The sequence below is a fragment of the Lytechinus variegatus genome, chromosome 15 (genome assembly GCF_018143015.1).
Source record: "Lytechinus variegatus isolate NC3 chromosome 15, Lvar_3.0, whole genome shotgun sequence".
Lineage (NCBI taxonomy): Eukaryota > Metazoa > Echinodermata > Echinoidea > Temnopleuroida > Toxopneustidae > Lytechinus > Lytechinus variegatus.
In genome coordinates this window covers 21,109,407-21,129,116 of record NC_054754.1, presented here as the reverse complement: position 1 = coordinate 21,129,116, position 19,710 = coordinate 21,109,407, and the positions used below count along the sequence as shown (strand labels likewise).

The 19,710-nt window shown below is 36.0% G+C and overlaps 1 protein-coding gene across 1 annotated transcript in view; it reads left to right on the top strand.

The window, feature by feature from the left end:
• Positions 1-19,710, top strand: part of LOC121428482 (protein FAM102A-like) — a 55,697-nt gene that overhangs the window by 25,248 nt on the left and 10,739 nt on the right. The window lies entirely within an intron of this gene.

The window sequence follows — 19,710 nt, the reverse complement described above, 5'->3', positions numbered from 1 at the left end:
TATCAACCACTTGTTATTGGCAACTTTATCTGAAAGATACAAAGTTCGCTCAAAGTTTATACATTCCTAAAGCCTCTTGTATACCTAGAAGAAAAAAGTGATGTGCCTTTCATTCCAGGCTGTAGGTGTGCATGATTTATGACATTTTCTGATAATATTGCTGATTATTTACAGTTTTTACCAGACATTCCATTATTTCTTCTTTTTTTGTATATTGGTGAGTCTTTGATTAGGCTAGTCAACTCTTGGAATCCAACACTGCATTGCTTGTTACATTCTATATTGAGATATAATTGAATGTAATATTGAATATTGACCATTCTTCATAACTTTCTAATAGTTTTTCACTATCTAACTATAAAACACAGTCACAAACCCATTATTTTCCATTTGTAAAATAATAGTTAAAATTGATGGTCAGCATCAATTATAGTGATGAATTAGAGATGGACTTTGATACACAGTGTAGGCCTATAAAACCCCTGCTTGAAAAAAATAGTTGAAAATATGTCACCATTGCTGATTTGAGACTGGAGTCTGTAAGCCTTTCTTGTATCATGAATTTCATTCCTAATTTCCTACATTGTAACTGAAAACTTCAAAGCATCAACCCAAACTGTCTGTAATTTCCGACCTGAAGTTCAAATCCTGTCTTTTCTCTGTCAGATTTGGATTGAAGGAAATATGTAGTTCAGTTCGAGACTTTTTTCTGAGGTTAAATATTTTTGTTTTGATTGTTGAAATGATGGATTAGGGTGTATTTATAGGCCATTTCTATTTGTTGAATACAGACAAGTAGTTCAAGAAAAGTTCATATTTCACTTTTCTTTTTTCTTTAGTCTCTACCATATCTCTTTAGGTCTTTGCAAGAAGGAGTATTAATATGTTCCTTTTCATTCTAAGTGGCCAGTGTATTTTCCTTATTATGTGTATGCCTACACAAGAACAAATGGTGATATCTTCTTTCTGTTAATATTCTATTGACTTATAAGGAGCCTACCTATATTATGCACTAGGTCTGACTGATATTTAAAAAAAATATAAATGCTGTTTACTATATTTATCATACAGGAGTTATTTAAACGGTTAAAATAAGTGTTTAACATGTTCAACATTTAATTTGATGTTTTAACTGTTACTGAACAAACTACTGTGAGCTTTCTTTTTTATAGTAAATAACGTGAAAATATCAAACATTGTTTTGTTGTGTAGGACAAAATGGTTAATGGACTCGGTGGCAATAGAGTATCGAAGTGATGACTTCCCCCATTTTTTTTGCATTTTAGCATTTTTAATACCATATTTTTGTAGCGCATGATGAAAAAAAAACCCACTTCCAAATTTTGGTGAGAATCGGTCCATGGGGGCCTAAGATATGACCTCATGAATACATAATTAGCCCCACTGAAGTCAGTGTATCAGTGGCCTTGTTCCTAACTTAAAGAACCAGGTCAATACTATTATACCCTTTTTACACAGGATTTTCTTAGCCCTGGACTATCGCTAACCCCGTACTATCCTTAACCCCGTACTATTTTTTTCCTTTTCACACATGCCAAATTGTTATTGCTAACCCCAGATAAGGAATGCTGCTTTTCACACACGAAACTCGCTAACCCCGTACTAGTGGTTTTTGTCGATCATTTGTAGTACAAGTACTTCACTCGTACACTTTTTACACACGCTAAAATTTCCTTAACCCCGTACTATACATGTAGGTGGGGCTAAATTGCCATTTAGCCCCACCTATAGTACAGGGTTAAGCTTAGCCCACTTTCGTTTTACACTAGCGATCTTAACCCTGTACTATCGCTCATAGCACCGCAATTGCTGGGATAACCATGCTTTTTTGCAGGGCCAAATAATCCCGTACTAAAGGTGGGGTTAGCCCACTTTGCAAAAATGCTGTGTAAAAAGAAAGTGGGCTAAGCTTAACCCCGTACTATAGGTGGGGCTAAATGGCAATTTAGCCCCACCTATAGTACGGGGTTAAGGAAATTTTAGCCTGTGTAAAAAGGGTATTAGACCAAAGATTGGTAGACCAGCTGTAACTAGAAGTGGACCAAATGGAATGGAGACAAAAAGGGTGTAGACCATGTGGTAATTTACCAATTTACTATTATAACTTTGCCATCCAATTGTAACTACAATGGCAGCAATCAGCCAATCAGAATCAAGGATTTCAGTGGAGTTACTATTGAATGCCAAAGTTACTATAAAAGTAACTTGCATGCAACGTGTCCCATATCTATTTTGAGGTATTCACCTTATTGGTGAAATATGCATCCCTGGAACCTGAAACAAGTAGGCCAAGCCAAGGGCTAATCTTGAAACAAGACTTCCAAAGCCATTACCTCCCACAAGCTCCCAGAGGTCTTTTAGAGCTGTCTAGCCAAGGCTTTGTGCATTGATTGCCCCCCCCTCCCTCTTCGGACCCATCTTCACCAGCCTTAGTTTTCGATGTAACCGCCTATATCTATGATATGGCGAACTATCACATTCCGATAACAGTCTCAAGATTATTTGAATTGATTGGCTTGAAGTGAAACAAACACTAAGATACTGAATCTGAAGAGAAGAAAACGAACAACGCATTTTTTCTATTGTATGGATGAAAATATTCAGACCTACCAACTGCCACATGATTGTGGCAGAAAATTAGGCCTACATGTATTTGCTAAATAAATAAATAAATCAGATTCTGGTAGGAAGTTGGTAGGCCTATTTGCTGAGTGTAAAGTAAAATAAGCATGAGCATTCTAAGTGACTTGTGGACAGGTCTTTTTTCCAAGCAAAAGAGACATGCCCACATGCGGCTTGTGTCACATTTGAGCTTGGGCTGATGAAGAACTACCTTAATTAAACTAGTTGAAGTCCACACCAGGTGTTCAAATATGATATCCAAGGTCGCCTTGAGTCTGAGGTGGTTTGAAGGTCAAGGCGAAGGTTAGTTTGAAAGTCATGGGAGGGATTAGTTGGTAGTATGCCCCCCTTCAGATTAGCCTCCAAAGCACTGCTAATGGCTAGCTTGAAATGGAGTGAACTTCCAGGTGCAGCACTAAAATGAAATATGTCCTCAATACGTGGTTTCAGACTGCCTCGAAGTTCGTCAGTTCCAGCCTTCCAGGTATTCTCTGATCGGGAAATTTACCCCGATCAGAAAATACCAGGTATTTTGGTAATGTGAAAGCAAACTACGCGTAATTTCCCCGAAAGAAAATACCCGCTAAATAGTAGGTACTTGGCGAAATTACGAGAATTTTTGCGGGGATTTTTCCAAGGTCGCAGGTATTTTGGCGATGTGAAAGCAAATTACAGGAACTTTTAGCCCAGCGTGTCGTTGGGTGCGGCGGCGTGGGTGGCTGCTGGGCTAGTGATTTTGAATCTTGCGCCTTGCCTGCTTATCAGACCATACTGCACATGCTTGTAACTAGTCGTAACTTCAGGAAGTTATCCCGTAGGAGTATGTTTCAGGGCGGTGTGAATGCAGGAATAATTAATGGGTATTATTCAGCCTAAAAAAGTTCTCGTAATTTAACAGGGATTCTTGTGATCGAGGCAGTTTGAAACCACCTATTCTCACCATGCTCTCACTGTCTCTTGATCTCTTGATCTCTTGATTTGTTGTTCTATCAAATTTTACAATTGATGACCAGTGTATAGAAGACTGAATAGACTAGCAAAGAAATATGGGCCTTACTCTTTATAATATTTTTGTAAAAAGAACCTGCAATCTATCAACATACACAAACTAAATTACAAAAATGCTCATCTACTGTTGGTTAGATGTGATAGAAGAATAAAATCTAATCGGATGCGGGGATTCGGAGGAAAAAAATAACCAATTGAAGTATACGATTACTAAACTCTGTAATGTATGAACCGTACTTGAGATATAAAGTGAGACAATATATCACCCTCCTCCTGCACCCCCCCCCCCAAAAAAAAAGTAGTCCTTTTCATAATCAATGCAGGAACTCTTAGCAAATTGTCTCTAAAAATATATTTAAAAAAGGAAGTTGTAGATTCTGGTCAAGCGATTACTCTATTAAGTTCAATGGTAAGGTCAACTGGTTTTCAAATGTCCAGACTGTCTATTGGCCTTCCCGAGACTGTAGGCCTACATTAATTCATACAGAGTTCCAGTTTGTATTAAAAGTAAGATCTTTTTCAGTTTAAGGTTGTCACTTGTCAGTACTATAAACAACCAATGTTAGGCCCGTTCTCATCTTCTTTTCTAAAACCAGTGTCCCTTAAACCGGTTCAGGAAACCAGTCCAGTCTGGAAGATCGCTTCAGTAGCATTCCTATCCGATCGCCCGAATGTTGTTTTAAAAACCACTTCTGAGAGAGCAGTCTTGTTGCTAAGTAACGCTCTCATTGGGGTCACATATTTTGCGCAAGTTATGGAACCTCGGCGTAAGCATTCTTCACACAAGTGCGTGGAGAAGCGCACCCAACATGTGCGAAGAATCGCTTCTGAAGAACGGTTGTGTCAACTAAGCCTAAACAAGGCAAAGCTGTCTTTAAAGCCACATCACAAGGTGATTTTACAAACTCTTAGGCCTGTATTCTGAAGTCGGGTTTTAACTTTAATAGACCACGGTCTGTAACTCTGTGCTAAAATTATGGGGAGCCAAAAAATCACAAATTGTGTTTATATTGCATATTTCTTAAGATTATTATTTTGTTTCGTTTTGCTTTCATAATGAAGAAATATACTTCAGTTATCATTCCCAGACAAGTATGAAAATGTTAAGGTATCATATTATGAGCTAATCAATTGAATGTGTACTGTTAGGTTTATGCCCCAATTGGCTGTCCATAGTTAAACCACAACTATAAACCAGGGTTTAATTTAAAACCGAGTTCAGAATACAGACCCTACTATTTAGAGGGTATATATTCTTTTTGGGAATATTTAAAATATATTCTTTCATGTTGCGAAAAATGCCTGGTATTTTCTTATCAGGGTAGATCAGGGCAAATTTCCCTGTCAGAGAATACCCGGTATTCTCGAACTAGATTCAGTCTGGGCTGAATACGCCTGCTGAGTGCCAGTCTTGGCACTCTTATATGAATTTCAGGCTCAGTGCTTAATGTTTGGGTCTTAAAATTCAACATGAATATGCATAGAACTGATTTCATACTTGTGTTTATGGCAGGATAGTGAGGATGCCAACTCTTTTTAGAATTTGAAAACAAATATAAATGTGTTTGTAGACCACAGAAGGAGGTTTCGACATAAAAAGAATAAACAACAGAAATTATGTAAACCCATCTGGGGGAAATCATTATGAAGTCCATTTTCATACCTGCAAGTCAAAGAGATAATGCCTATTATATCGCTATGTTCTTGTGGTAATGAAATAAAAATTGGCATTAAATTGAATTGTAGGATTTTGAAAATAATTTATTTGTTGGATTTGAAGATATTGAATTCATGTAGTGCACTGTCTTATTTCTGAAGATTTCTTTTGGTAATATATCAAAATCATGAAAAACGATGGATCTTTTTAATTTTATTAGGAGCTTTGCTTTAATCCCATCTTAAAATTGAAAAGATGTACAAAATATTCATATAGATATATGACATACCATAGGTCTATGTCATTTCATGGAAAGTTATTAGGAATACCACCATACTGTCAGCGCTCTGGTCCTCTTTCGGGTTCATCTAATAATGTGTCTGACTCACTGCTTTGAATAGTTTTCCTGCGGATTGTTTCAATGGCTTTTGTTTTCCCTGAAGTTACATGTTTAATGACTTGGATATCCCTTTCTGTAAGTACTTGTCAAGTGGAAAGGAAGAAGATACAACAACAACAAGTCACAACATATTGTATGTTATTATGTCCTGTGTTAATTTTCTGACTAAGTTATTTAAATAAGATGGTGTAACTTTTTCTGTTGAAAATGATCTGATATCATGACAGCATGCAGGAAAATGTTGAAATTGCATGGACATGCTGTGACTTGGGTGAAACTTAAAAGGGGGCACAAATAAGGCAAGTTCTGAAGAAAAAAAAGTTTGATTTGATCAAAAGAGGAAACCACTGGGGATAATGAGTTGTGAGATGTGCAATTTAAAGGACAAGTCCACCCCAACAAAAAGTTGATTTGAGTAAAAAGAGAAATATCCAACAAGCATAATTGTAACACTGAAAATTTCATCAAAATCGGATGTAAAATAAGTAAGTAATGATATATTTTTTTAAGTTTGGCTTAATTTCACAAAAGAGTTATATGCATATCCTGGCTGGTATGCAAATGAGGATACTAATGATGTCATCCACCCACTACATGTATTTCCTGTGTATTTTATTATATGAAACATTCTAATTTTCTCCTCAACGATTGATTCTTCTCTGAACATGTGGAATTGGCTTTGTTTACTGTATGGTTCAGTCAAGTCGGTCTTTATTGTCAATTCTGTTAAAATGATATATTGTATGATTCAAACAATGAAAAACAAAAGAAATAGTGAGTGAAGGGTATCATCATCTGTCTCATTTGCACGTCACTGAGTTGTGCACATCACTGTTTTGTGAAAATAAGCGAAACTTTAAAATGAAATAACTTTCTTATTTTACATCTGATTTTGATGAATTTTTCAGTGTTATGCTAGGTTGAATTTTCTCTTTTTATTCAAATCAGAATTCTTCTGGGGTGGACTTGACCTTTGATTAAATTAAGCTTAGCTAAGGTACTGACTCTACAATGATGTTCATAATTGATCGTATATTGTGGTAAATGCAATCAGATATAAAAATATGTTCTCTATTCAGATGACTAAAGAATTGTCACGTTCAGACCAGTTATTGGAAGGGGGACAGCTTCAGGGCTTGTCCAAGGCACAGTTTTTCCCTTTTCCAGGTACCTCAGGTTTGTATGATGATTGTAGGCAAGGTTGTAATATACTTGCAAGGCCATAGTGCTATAATGGGTGAGCATGTGAATGGTTAAATAATCCGATAGCTTTTTTATAACATGAATATTGTATAATTTATCATGTCCAGAAGTGAGCTTGAACTATTCAAGTGGACCTGGGGGATTCCCCCTGTCATTGACCTTTGTGGCATTTCACACTAGCCTACAGATAAAGACCCTGTAATAGAATTGTTTTGTTATTGTATGCCTTGCGCTAAGAATAAACCAGCTTGACATTGCTGGCGATTCTAAATATGAATGTGTTGAACCCGACTCTTTCACTTTGTGAAATGGTTGTGTAGTCTGCCTCGGGTTGCAGTTTAGACCCATTGACACATCCTTGAAAGGGGTTTGTCGGTGGAGCCTAACCCACCCCATCTGTGGCTGTCCCAGCTCACCTCATCCGATTAATGGATTAAATGATTTTCTAGTTAGGGGTAGGATTGAGATCTATTTTGGGCTTGCCGGTTGAATGAATGAATTCCCAGGACGGCAGACATCCTGTCAGCTGTGTATCCTGGCCGGGTCTGTTGGTTGGTCGGGAAGTTCCAGAGTGTGTCTCCATGCAGACAAGATTGCGTGGTCTACCCACTCAGATCAACTTCAGATACAGAAGCATGTCAAAGTCAAGGATACAGAGAAGGACAAGGGGGAATTTATTTAAACCACTTGACAGTTCATTAGGAAATTTGTCCTGATCTACCCCAGTCAGAAAATACAAGGTATTTTTGTCAGTAGGTGGCTTCAAGAATCCCCTTTAAATTACAAGAACTTTTTTAGGCTAAAAAATACCCTTTAAATGATTAATTCCTGCTTTCACACCTCCCCGAAACATACCCTTCAGGATAAATTCCTGAAGTTATGAGCATGCTCAGTATGGTCTGATAAGCAGGCAAGGTGCCAGATTTAAAACCACCAGCTCAGCAGCCACCCACGGCGCCGGCGCCCAACGACACGCTGGGCTAAAATTTCCCGTAATTTGCTTTCACATTGCCAAAACACCTGCGACCTTGGAAAAATCCCCACGAAAGTTCTGGTAATTTCGCCAAGTACCTACTATTTAGCGGGTATTTTCTTTGGGGGAAATTACGCTAGTTTGCTTTCACATTACCAAAATACCTGGAACTGACGAACTTTGAGGCGGTCTGAAACCACCTTTGTGAAAGCAAAAAATAGTTGTCATATTCCCAAAAGAAAATATCCACATATTAGGTACATGTACTTGTCAAAGTTACAAAAACTTTTGCAGGGATTAATCCAAGGTTGTGGGTATTTTGGCAGTTTGAAAACAAATTACGAGAACTTTTTCAGCCCATCGAGTAGTTACCTGTATGTGGGGGTGCCATGGGCTGCTTGTGTCTCTTGTGAAGTTCAAAATGTGTACAGCTACTGTAAGTTCATGCGGTAAATATTTAAGGCTGCATTTTTACTCCGCAGTAGTTAATTTTCTGAAATATTTTTCTTCGATCAATGTATGGATATAAATCCAAAGGTTTTACATTTAGAAGTCAATCCTGTAAACAGTTCTAAGATATTTTCGAATGAAGAGAATAGAGAATCAAATTTCATACTAACTTCACTGCACATTCTAATACAAATGAAATTGAAAATATGAACAAGCTATTACAGTGTACATAGTATGTACATAATGGGCACAGAGATCAGTGTGAGAGAATGGCTTATTGATTACACAAACCAAAGCAATGAAGAGCAAAAATTGTATGCTATTGTTCCCATCAATCTTCTTGTGCATTGTTAATGAGTCAGAGTTAGTCATATTTCTAAATGGGATTCGATGGAGGGGATTTCCATTATGAAGATTAGATTACATCAAATTTGTGAACCTGTATCATATTCTCTCATTAACTTCACATCATATCAGGTTTTTTTTTAAATAATATCCTAATAGTTTCCATTTGTGTGATTCTCAACTTTGAGTATCCCTTTCATGTTATAAATACTTATTTCTTAGTCTATGTGGTAAATATAGCAATTAAAGATTAATTTCAATTTTGGTTGTGAACACAAAATTTATTATTCTATGTGGTTAATACAGTTATTAAGTATTAAAATAAATTTTGTTTATGAACACAAACTTAATTCTGAAAGAATTCCCAAAATGGCTACTTCATTTTGGTATACTATACAAATTTGAATACTACATGTATGTGTGATATGATTCCGGGAGAAAATGGCTGTTAGTGCAAAGAAATTAACAAAATAATAAAAAGCATTCTGCCATTATCAGATATTTACTTTAAGGTGTAGTTAATTAGGTGCCACGGCCCCACAATGTTATGTGCACATTCAGGTTGGTGATTTTCAGCCAACAAACTTTGAAGAGCCCATTTCTATCATTATTACCATCTATTATAGTATATTTTATTTTTTTGCGCATAATTAGGACTATTCCTTATATCATCATATGTTGTGCTCACTAAATTTTCTAGATTGGAAATCAGTCAAATACATGTAGATTGTGGACAGGGACCAATCCAAAATTAGATTGAAAGTTTCAATCGAGTAAGATTGAATTCTAAATCTATTAGGTTGAAAACTTCAATCCAACTTTGGATTGGTCCCTGATTGCAATCTATTTCAGTCCAAGGAACTTCAGACTTGTTGTCATTTAATGTTCTTTTTTCAACATACTCCAGAATCCAAATATGAAAACAATTCTGAGTTGGAGATTTCCCAACTAAATTGCCTTTGGTAGTTCTCTGGATTCAAATGCTTATTCCAGGTGCATGACCCTTCTTGAAGTCAATTTCTTTTCAATTCTTGGTTCATAGTTTTTTCCCCCTAATACAGGCCTTTAAAATGATGTACATGTAAGTCCAGTTTCAGGGGGGGGGGTGTGCATTAAATAAAAATATTTATTTACAGCGAGTAGTCTTATAAATGTCATTTTGACATTAAGAAATGGGATTTTGACAATCTGAACTTGGGTTTTCCAAATTTGCTTCAGGTGATAAAATAAAAGAAAAAAAGCAAAATATTCTAGTTGCTTTCTGTTCCATATTCTGATTGATGTCCTTTGCTTTTTAAAAGTTAAAAGTTATGCCTCGTGTAGGCCGATGTATCTTTCATATACTTTTTTATAAATGTAAATTAAACTAATGGATCCAAGTAGGGTATGTACAACTTGATGCGTGATGTTTGTCTTACGTGGCTGCTAGAATGTCATTTATCACAGATATTTGATTATTATTTGTTCTTCAAAAATGCCATAGATCCCTTTGCCATGCATCAGATGGTTTAATTGACTTTGAGGTTACAGAACTACAAACAAAACATTTTGTTTATTGCAATTTTATTGCAAGGTGACAAACAAATTCTACTGATTTTCAAAATTAATTATTATGATTTGTAGTTTTAATGTAGTTTAACATGTTAGAAAAATTTGACAATATTGAGTTACTATTAATTGGTCCAGTGATAAGCCATTTAGGCCCAATAAGATTATTAAACTGTATGTGATGAGTATAACATTCTTTATTTCTGGTCTTTTGAATATAAAATATGCAACATAAAAAGTGTTCATGATAAAATGTACTTTGAAACTTGAGAGTGGGCTCAGCATAATCATTGGGAATTGGCGGGACGAAGACCCCCCCCCCCCCCGTCTGAAAAGCACTATATTGCGAGTAGGTATTCGTTACATTTGCATGCTTTATAAGTATTCAATTTAACTCGTAATTATTCAAGAAGCACTTGCTAGTGTAATAGGCTCGAATGAGCCTATTCCTTTTATTTCTCATCTTACAAGTATTATTGCAATGGGATCTTTATCAATACGATCAGGTGACCATGTGTTATTTGAATGTGTTATGTTTGAAGTTCAATGGTATGCAAGCTCTGTTTGGTCAGTTAGCCATAGGAATGCAGAATGGTATGCCTCAGTATCTCAAATTGCTTGTTCATAGCCTGCTATTAGATGCCCATATGCAAGGTATGAATGCAGGGTGGGCTGTATACAGGGCTTTATATTTTATGTTTATTTATATTCATTTATTTTGTTTATTAATTTATTGAGTCTACTTAACTAGCTTTACCCCCCCCATCTCTCAGTAGAAATGATTCCTTATCCTTGGTATCAATCCATTATCCCTACCCCATCCGACCCTCTCTAAAATGATGTGACCTTTGAACCAGTTAATATTGAACTATTGAATGAACTATTTCACCCTGTATAACAGATATCGATTATTTTGAAAACCGGTGTTCGACAACTCTAATTCGATCGAACATCGATGCATCGAATATTGAAGGCGGGGAAAATTTAGTCTTTTGTTTTTGCGTCGATGCGATGCGCTTTGCATATGCACTACGCACTGACGGTATGCGCTGGCGTTGGCCGGGTGAGCGTTGCACAAGCAGATGACAGAGCAAAGTTCGTTTGTATTTTCCATGATCACAAAACACACAAAAAAGGCCGGGGACCAAAGCAGAATTCTTCCCAAAATATCTTCAACAATGATATTTGCAGATGACAACATATAAGTTTAAAATGAAACAATAATAAAGACATGAATCACGCAGAGTCGATCCGAATGATTTTCGGTCAACTAGCATTCGCAGTCCATTCACCAGCCCCGTCCGCAGCTAGCTCCGTACACTCACTCTCCCGAAACGACAGGCGTGCTTGACGTCAGCGCCAGCAAACAATTGCAATCAACGGAGAGCGCTGTAACTTGCCTGAGATTGTGTAGTTGGATCCAAAATGAGCTCCAAATAAATTTATGGGAATAAATACGTAATTTTCTCTGGATGGTCATTTGAATTGCTATTCAATGCTGATATAACGATTGTGAGGAAAGATTGTGGAATATGAGTTATGACGATGTTCGAGAATTAATCCTGATAATGACAATCCAGTTTTTTAGACGCAATTGAGCATGCGATCAAAATAAATACGAATGTTTCGAATCGAGCCCTAAATTCATCTAAATTATTACGATTTAACAAGATTTTATGGTCATACTAAGAATATTGACGATGTCAGCAAAGTATGTAATGTTCATATGGAAGAAATAATACTGGGATTATTTCTATTGTTCCATCTCTGGACGTCTCCTCCAAGCTCCGAGAAAATAAGCACAATGCGCATGCGTGTTTGATGACGTATGACATATTTTCCCATTCATGAAATCAGAGCCCAAAGTTGGGCACAAACTAGCTTCAAATTGATGGGAAAAAATATCAAACGCAATTTTCTCTGTTTTGTCATGTAAAATGATATTATATGGTGATATTACGAACTTGAACAGAGTTTTTGCATGTAGACAATGTTCGAGAATCAATCCTGACGTGATGATTATTTTTTTTAGACAAGTGCACTAGCTCGACTCAAGAAGTAAAGTCGATCGTCATGAGATGTCCGCCATTGAAAATTGAAACGAAATACAAACGTTTCACATCAAGCTCTAAATTCATATTAATGATTATCATATGCAAATTATTGTTAAATATTACGATTAAATAATGTTCTATGGTCATGATTTTAATATTGTTCATGAAGGCAAGATTTATTTTACGTTGATCGCGTCAATTTCCGGCCATTTTCTGGTTTGATTAAAGAACAGTACGGCGCATGCACGATCGATGGCCATGACTTCCATTCATGAATTCATCGTGCATAAATTATCTCGGCACGAGCAGACGAGTAAGACTCGAACTATGATCGAAATAAACTTCAAATTAATGGTGAATAGCATCATAATTACTCATTCGGTTTCATTTTGGGGGCAATAGAAATCAAGTAAGTAGTAGTAAAGTTGGACATTACTGATATTTTGATGATTGATTGTGTAAACCAAACGAATCGGCCGGCCAACGTATTTTTTTTTTTTCGATGCACCGATTTTGCAAAATCTGCACCGGTGTTCGATGACATCGATCGAACACCGATTTTAAAATCGATTCGACTCAGGCTTAATCATAATAATGACCATTCTTTGTGAATTGAGTGTAATTGAGTTATTGATGGAATTCCAGCGGCCACCCATAAAGCCAGCTAACTGTCTTTCTTGAGAGAAGTTTCAGATAATATTCCAATACACCTGTGGCCTGATAACGAAACCTGGTTTTCTAAAACTCTAAATTCCAAAAAAAGTACATTTCATTGATTTGAATAATACTTCCCTTCAGGGGATATTCTTTAAAGTATTTAAAAAATACTTATTCTGATTCTGAATAAATAACACAATTGTATGTATTATAGCATTTGTTGTTTGAGAAAGCACTACTTATGAGTCTTATTGGTTGAGCATTGAAAGAAAGAAAGCGACCTTTTTCAAAGAGGGACACTGCATATTTTGATTCTCACTTTCATGAAACTATCAATCAGGATTTAACTATGAAAGTTCCATGAACTTTACAAGACCCATATGTTTGTAAAGAGAGTTATTTGTGACTGACAGAAAATGAAGTTTCCTTTGATCTTTATTCAAAACAAGGCCAGACTGGAAAGAAAAGAAGATAAATTGATCGGAATGTTTGGCCTGAGTTTGAACTTGACTGTGCAAGGACAGCTGTGGCATGTGCAAATGCAGACGTACTTGTATTATGAACTTTTATTTTATGTTCAAGAAGTTGTTTTTTTCAATAACATTAAACATTACACACAATTGCCCCATTACATTAAGGTATGCAGTTGATAAATGATAAAGACAACCAAAATGCATGTTGCGTGGACGAAAAAATGTTAAATCACCAATACCATGGTTTGAGGAGTGACAGGTCCCAGAATTTCCAAATTTTATATCCAACCTTGAATAAAGCTGAATCCAATATTCTAAGTGTTGGATCGAACCATTCAAACGGGGGTAAATGCAACATTTAAAAAAGGTTGTCATTCCTCCAACCTTTCAATGAAAAAAAATTCAAATTAGAAATTCGAATTCATTTATTTCACATCTTTTAAAAAAACAGGGTAAAATACATAGTGAGGTAATGCAATTGAGTAAAAACAACAATTACAGTTGTACAATTTAGACAAAAAATAACAAGATAAAACATAGAGTAATGAGTGGGATGTGAGGGAGTAACAAAAAACCATTGGCCTATCTGGGCTACTCCCTTTTTACATTCATTACTGATAATAATACAAAACAATATCTTCCAATCAACTTTTGAGATTGAAAACAAAGATCTCAACCTGGTAGAACAAAACAGCAGCAATTAAAAGAAAAAAAATAAAGTAAAAAAAAAACAAAGACAAAAAACATAATTGCTGATTTAACATTTCAGATATTTAGAGTGGACATTTTGTTCTGAGTATTGATTAGTGCCCTGTAATACAAAAAATGCATGATTAATTCATATAACAATTTAAGCAAAACTTAAAACAAACCCTGTAAAAAAAATTACAATTCATAAGTTGTAAATCATGATCCTATATCTTAATATCGAAATAAAAAGGACAGTCTAGAAAAAAAATGTATTTTAGAAATTTGGCAATAGTGGTAATATTTTATCCATTTTATCGCCTTTTCACACGGTATAAAAATTGCAATGATGATTCCAGTGAAAAATACTAGGCTTGTGACAAATTTTTAGCACGTGTGAAACCAAACTAGAATTACAAATGCTAATCACAATCATGAATTGAAAATTCTACTCGGGAGGTGAATTCCAGTTAAGTTCCACTCAAATTACGGTACAAATTGTGTGAATTGCAATCATCATTGCAATGATGGTTCAAGATTCACGTGGGAAAAGGCATGTAGAGAACTCTATCTAGGGAATCAAGGAAACCCTGAATAATAAAAAATGCTGATATTTCAACAAAAATTCTTTATATGTCTAGACCATGCATGCGAATGACATGTAGTGATTTTCAATCATTTCTTCTAAAATAATGTCATAAGTTTATAGTGTAACATTTCATATAGTCCACCTGACATTTTGCAAAGTGCAAGGTTTTCATTGTCAATCAAATGTTATTACGTTAGAAAAAAAACTTCACTTCTCATTTTGAAAAAACAAAAAACTTTGAATTGGATTCAAGAAGTATTCCATTTTTGAGTCGCCAATGTAAGTTCAATCGTAAGTTTCAAAATCAACTGCAATTAAAATAATCATTGAATAGTATTTTAATGGGTTTTTTTTCATATAAAGACCCAAGATAAGAGGTCAAGTTCACATTGGATTTTTGTTCAACCTTCTATTGTTTTATTATTCATCTGCTTCTCTTGAAATTTTCTTAATTTTGGAATGGATTTACCCTTTAATGGTATAACAAACTTGAATTTTCCTTGAAACAATGTGTTTGTGCTCCTTTGTATATGTTTCAGTCCATGATGGAATGTTAAGCGAGTATTTTTATTTTGTATTTCCATGAGTTAAGAGTTCATGTTTTGTTGCCCGGCTGCTAGATGTGTTGATCGATTTTCTTGTCTAGATTTTTTTCTCTCTCCCTCTCTTTCTCGCTCTATGACCCCGTTCTCATTACTCTTTCTAAAACCAGTTTATTGGAAACCGGTTCAGGAAACCAGTTTGTAAGATCACTTTGCTAGCATTACTATTTGATCACCCGAAAGTGGTTTTCAAAATCACTTTAGGTAAAGCGATCTTGTTGCTAGGGGAACGCTCTCATTGGGGGTGTCACGCTACGTACGAAATTCGAAACCACATCAAAGGCATTCAACATAAAGTGTGTAGAGTAGAGCGCTTAAAATGTGTGAAGATTGCTTCGCGAAGAACAGTTGTGTCCTAATGCTAAAATCAGTTTAATGAGGCAAAGCGATTTTGAAAACTACATCGCGAGGTGGTTTAATGAACCGGTTTGGAAGATCGCTTTGACCTTTCTCACTACGCGTTAAACTAGTTTCCACTAAACTAGTTTTAGGAAGACAGTGAGAACAGTGTCTATCTCTCTCTCTTTGCCATAAAATTTGGTAAATTCTCTATTTTCCTCCTGCAAAGTTAATAGGAGGGTAGCTATCACAGTCTTTCTCATAAACAAGAAATGAATGGAATTGAGAAAATTGCTTGTTATTTCATTTATTCAACCAATCAGACGTCAAGTTGTCATATATACTAAAATCAAGAAAAAAAGGGTCAAAATTCCATAGCTAAATAGGCTTACATTTTTACAAGTATTTGTGACCCATATACTGTAGGACTATTCATGTGCTGTGGTGAATGATTGTGGTGGCCATAAAGATTATGTGAAATTTTAAAGAAAAAAAAACCCTAATTGATAAAAAAAATTCAGCTTCTGATCAGGGGCCAGTTTCATATTAAGACCTTGGTCACATTTGTTCTACGGCGGCCGTACGGCGAGTCGAAAACAGTTGTTTTATTCATTTTTATTCAAACCACCTATTTGTAACTGGTACAAAAAAAATAAAAAAGGGCTGTTTTCGACTCGCCGTACGGTCGCCGTAGAACAAATGTGACCAGGGTATAAGGACTTGTTACTGGTGTAACTTTGCCATAATGGCAACTACCATTGTAACAGGACTCAGCAGCCAATCATCAAGGTTTTCATGGTAGTTGCCATAATGGCATAGTTACAAAAGTTGCAAGTCCTTTATGAAATGCGTCCCATGTCTGATTGTCAACAGGACTTTTCTCTAGGTCCTATAAAAGTGTAAAAATGAATTATGAAGAAATATCAATGCTAAATAGGCCTATACTAAAGCTTTGATTTGAAATCTTCTCTTTATTCCTTATCAGTAATAGCAATAACTATTCCTCCTTGTCTGTCAACATTAAATAGGTATTTGATTATCTCTTAATTATGTTGCAATTAACGCCTCCATAGTACTTTGATGTCGACACCTTCAGGGGCTAAGCACTCTTCTGGGAATAAGTGTCAGACACCCCTTGAGGTGTTATGACTGGTGTTTACGATTGAGTGAACTTGTGATTGGAATCAGTAGGGAGTGTCTTTAATGAACGTCGCAAGGCCAGTTCACACTGCATTTATTCAGTATTAACAAAGGAATTTTTGAAATGTTACTGAATAGGATGGTATGGATTTGTCAAGGCAGTGACCTTTTCGTAATCTGCCTGAGATGATTAGGTGGAAGTTGATTGCATTCTGACAGATTCCTTTGTATATGTAATTGTTGTTGATGTTTGATGGCTTTTTGTACAGTAAGAGCAGCCATTTTGGTTTTGGCTGTGCTCTGTATATGACCAGGGATATGAACGTTAGTCTCTTTATTTTATGATTAAAAACTTCATAAAATTTTGAAAAAAGAATTTGAGAAAATAGACACTTTTGTAAGAAACATATTTGTCCAAATTTAATGGCTGAGTATTCACAGTCTTGAAAAAATGGAGATCGTACACAGTAAAAATGCTGTTAAAGATTTTATATGCTGTTTACTGTATGAACCTTATAGCAGTTGTTTAACAGTTTAAACAATCATGTCTAATGTATTGAAGATTAGATATTGAAAATTAAACTTTGTTGCTTAACATTTAAAGACTTGTTTAAACTGTTTAAACAATTAATGTAAGGTTCATATATTAAGCAGTGTTGTTTAAAAATTTTAAACAGCGTTTTTACTGTGTAAAGTTGCCCAGATGCGATTTGAATATTCAACTTTGCGGTCAAACGTGACGAGTTATAGAATATGAAGAACAGATTGCGGAGAAGCTCTTGATTTTCCAAATGTGCAGCACGATATATAACAAGAATAACATTGGTTTGTGTGCTTTCATTGCTTTGTAAGTTGTAACGCTCATAAATTATGGGCGAGTGAGCCCATTTAATATGATCTTTGCCAAAATGCAGTGGCTCAAGATTGTCATCAACACATTTTCAAATTCATTTCGTTTATTTCCATATTCAAAGATAAAAGCAAACATTGTAATCAGCAACTCACTTTTAACAAATAGGCCTACACATTAAAGTGAACCAACATAAATCAAATTTAAAAAAAATATTGCAGTTTGCTCACTCTTAAAAAAAATCCCTGTGTGAATGACCCTCCTGAGTCAAGTGTTGATTGATAGGAAACTATAGGGAGTGCCTTTAATTAGTGGGTAATGTATAGATGGCATTGGTATAGAGGGTATACTTACATGGGCAGGTGGAATGTAGAGTGGCTCCACACCCAGTGATGCCAGCCCTGGAGGTTCTGTGTACTGATTGCGCTTCGGTGTATTTGCAAAGGTCATTATCGACATCATTCTCATCAATTATCATGGAATTTTATTTGACATACATTTAGGCATGAACTAAGACCTATATGTACTAATGTTGTGTTGTCATAATAGAAATTATTGAGGGGAAAAAATACTCTAAGGGCTGTTTTGCAATGGTATATATTACTTGAAAATTATTCTTTAATATATTTTAAATATTTTTTGTTAAACCATCAATTTTTTGTCTCTGTACATCCTGGAAATTTAGACTTCTGAATTACTTCAGAATGGTCCAAAACTTTGTTTTCTTCCTTTTATTTAATATTAATTGGCATATTAGAGATTTGATGGGGTCCGGTTTTAGCTCTATATTTCCATTTCTAAGGTTTTTTGGGGGGCAATGGTTGGGGTGATTGCTGAAATTTTGGGAGACATTTCTTTCAGTTCTAGGGATACCTTTTGCACTGCGAGCAGATGTTGCGGAAAAAACATATCTCATTCTACTGTAGATTTTCAGAATGTTCTTGAATATTGGTTGTGGCAGATATTGGGGAAAATGTAGAAAAGATAGTCACCCCAGACCATTCCATTCTGCAAATTTGAGAGGCGATTTTGGCTTTCATGAGGGAGAAATTGTCGTGTTCCCTGGGAGGTAATTGACAAAGATTTAAGTATGACTTAAATGCCGACACGTACATGCTATGCAACGCACGATCTTATTGATAGATACGCAGTAGCACACGTTCTCATGACACGATCTGACCAATGCAGTCAAGTCTTTAATACCGTACGCAACTCTGTATAATTAAGTGCGAATCTAGTCATACTAGATACAGTAGTGAGAACTAGAATTAGTTTTAGTTTAGAAAATAGACAACTAGGAAGGTATTGTGATACTTCCTTCAGCTCTTGGGTGCGATTTCAAGGAAGCGGATACGGTTGATGTTGTCAATGGTGGGTGGAGGTGATGTACAGTAGACAGTGACAGAGCATGTTATTAGAGAGATTTCGATTGTCTGCGACTGCAACGTATTCCTAGTTCACCGGAAGTGGTGACACCGCTCGTTCAGTATCACGTTCGTACATTGATGAAAACAGTTTCGATTTAAGTCGACGTACCCGTACCACGCCACAGCATAATATACCAGCGTGATAGCGAGCGGGCCGTGGGCCGATGCTTGGCCGGAGAATCAGGCGTAGCATCACGCTACGAACCAGTGGGGCGACTGTGGGTGCAACATTTGCACTCTTGCGCAAAAAGCCGAAAAACACGGTTGTTTGGAAATAAAACATCAATTACCTATCGGATATATGTAGTGTCTGAAAACAGGACACACTAAATGTAATGGAAAAGCTGGTAACAAGCAGTAATTTGCAGTTTACCAGCCCTGCTGAATCAACGAAACTCGAGTGTTGATGCGGCTTCATTCATTTTTTCCAAGCTGGGATGACGTCATCATGTACGAACTAGCGCTCGTTCGAGCACTATGACACCGAACGTCAAAACCCTCAAATACGAGTCACAGATTTGGTCAGTGGACGAGAAGGCTCGTCACAGATTACTTCGCGCATGCGCAGTGCTCCCAAAATTCCTTAATCTCGTACGTCCACATGGCACGTCACAGAAAACGAAAGGTCTCAATTGTTGATATCATATTGTCATCAATTTGTAATA